The sequence below is a fragment of the Penaeus chinensis genome, chromosome 36 (genome assembly GCF_019202785.1).
Source record: "Penaeus chinensis breed Huanghai No. 1 chromosome 36, ASM1920278v2, whole genome shotgun sequence".
Taxonomy (NCBI): Eukaryota; Metazoa; Arthropoda; class Malacostraca; order Decapoda; family Penaeidae; genus Penaeus; species Penaeus chinensis.
The window spans coordinates 23,285,182-23,287,681 of NC_061854.1; the positions used below are offsets into that span (position 1 = coordinate 23,285,182).

Here is a 2,500-nt window from a genome sequence, read left to right on the forward strand (position 1 = left end):
ATCTCCAGCAAACTCCAACCCTTGGTAGTTGAGGTAACACAGGTTGATGAGCGTATTATGGCATGCTTTTGGCTTCATGTCCCTTATTGCTGTGTACGCTCCTACCAATGTTTGTGACTCAATGAGAAATAGGCATTCTACACCAAACTCACATCCATGGCAGACAATTGCCCCAGGAGAGACATTCACTTGGTTCTGGGCGACTTCAATGCCGTTTCCGGCTGTGAACAAGCTGGCTATAAGATGTCTGTCTGCCCCCATGGCTCAGGAGCTGATCTCTGCAGTGAGAACAGCTTCCTACTCCGGGACTTTGCTAGGTCTCAGATATTGAGGCTTTCTGGCTACTGGTATCAGCACTCCAACCCGCACTTAGTACTGTGGCCAATGAGATTGACCACATTCTTGTCAGCACTCGATGGAGGATCCTCCTGAACTGCAAAGTTTACCAAAGTGCCAAGTTCTGTGGCAATGACCATAGGCTGGTAGTGGCTATCCTAAGGGTCCACTTCAAAACTTCTCGTCCCTGCAGTGGCCACTCCAGAGTGTTTCACTTGGACAGACTGAAGGAGGATGAGTGTGCCTGTGGGTTTGCCACAGCAGTCTCTGATCAATTCACAGAACTTGAAAACCTGACAAACTCAGTTGCTCTGTGGGAGTAGGAATATGTGATATCCCTGCTGAACTGCTAAAGGTTGGGGGTGAACCTATAGCACAGGGATTGCATGCAGTCTTGACTGCCGTCTGGCAGTCTGGTACCATTCCCACTGACCTGTTGAGGGGCATGGTCATCCCTCCCTGGAAGGGGACAGGGGACTGTAGCAACTACCATGGCATTACACTGCTCAGTATACCAGGCAAGGTTTTTGCCCACAATCTTCTGAAACGGATCTGTGACCACCTATTACGGCAACAGAGACAAAGGAATCTGGATTCATTCCTGGCAAGTCCACAATAGACAGTATCCTAGTGCTTCAAGTAATTGTGGAACGCTGTGGTGAGTTCAGTCCTGGGTTGCTTACAGCCTACATCGACCTCAGGAAGGTGTTTGACTCGGTGCATCGAGAATCGCTAAGGAAGATTCTGAGTCTTAGGGGAATTCCGAAAAGGATTATTGGTCTAATAGCAAGCCTATATACCAGAACTGTAAGTAAAGTGTGGTGGGGGCCTGTCAAACTTCTTCCCTATTAATTCAGGGGTGTGGCAAGACTGTTTCCTTGCACCAACACTTTTAAACACCTGCATGGACTGGATAATGGGCAGAGCTACTACCCAAAGTCAGTGTGGAGCAACACTGGGCAATATCAAGGTCTCAGACCTTGACTTTGCCAATGATGTTGCTATCCTATCTAAGTCTCTGGAATCACTGGGCGGTGCTTGATACATTTAGCAATGAGGAGAAGCCCTTGGGCCTGGAGGTCTCCTGGACCAAGATTCAGGACTTTGGGGGGCTGTTAGGAGAACCCGTTCAGTCTATCCATGCTCGCGGTGGGGACATAGTAGTCACAGAGAGATTTGCATACCTTGGTAGCTTAGTCCATATCTCTGGGCTGTCAGACCAAGAAGTCAGTAGACGGATTGGTCTGTCAGCAGGAGCCATAAACTCAATCAAAAGAGCATTTGAAGATGTTAGTACCTATGCAGAAGGACCAAGCTACGTCTTTTCAAGGCATTGATACTGCCAGTTTTGCTCTATGGAAGCGAAACCTGGACACTATCTAGTGCCTTGGGGTCTCATCTTGATGCCTTTTGTAAGGGATCAAGATGAGATGCCTTACAAACAAGATGAGATGTCTTACAAAAAGCATCTGTACCTGAGGTACAGATGCCAAGACCATGTGTCCAACTAATGGCTACACCGTGAGACTGGCATGGGACCTGTCACTTGCATAATCCAAGATCGCCAACTCAGGCTATATGGGCAATTTGCTCGTTTCCCCGTGGATGACCCTGCCCATCAGATTGTCTCTCTGCGAGGCAATCCTGGGTGGAGGAGGCCCATGGGACAACCTAGGAGATCATGACTTGGGCAGCTCGACAAGACCTGCCGCAAGGAGTTAGAGATGGGTCGACGGCCAGCCTGGAGACTCACCATGAGGGACCCTTGTGGCTGGAAGTGAAGGGTGGATACAGCCATGCACCCCCGTCGACTTTAGCCCCTTGATGATGGTGGTGTGTGTGTGTGTGTGTGTGTGTGTGTGTGTGTGTGTGTGTGTGTGTGTGTGTGTGTGTGTGTGTGTGTGTGTGTGTGTGTGAGTAAGTGTGTGTGTATGTGTGTATGTGTTCGTGTATGTGCGTGTATGTGTGTATGTGTGTATGTGTGTATGTGTGTATGTGTGTATGTGTGTGTGTATGTGTGTGTATGTGTGTGTATGTGTGTGTGTGTGTATGTGTATGTGTGTATGTGTATGTGTATGTGTATGTGTATGTGTATGTGTATGTGTATGTGTATGTGTATGTGTATGTGTATGTGTATGTGTATGTGTATGTGTATGTATATGTA

General features: G+C 48.1%; 1 protein-coding gene across 1 annotated transcript in view; it reads right to left on the reverse strand.

Moving 5' to 3' along the window:
- Positions 1 to 2,500, reverse strand: part of LOC125044879 (golgin subfamily A member 4-like) — an 87,908-nt gene that overhangs the window by 70,100 nt on the left and 15,308 nt on the right. The gene's annotated exons all lie outside the window — the stretch shown is intronic.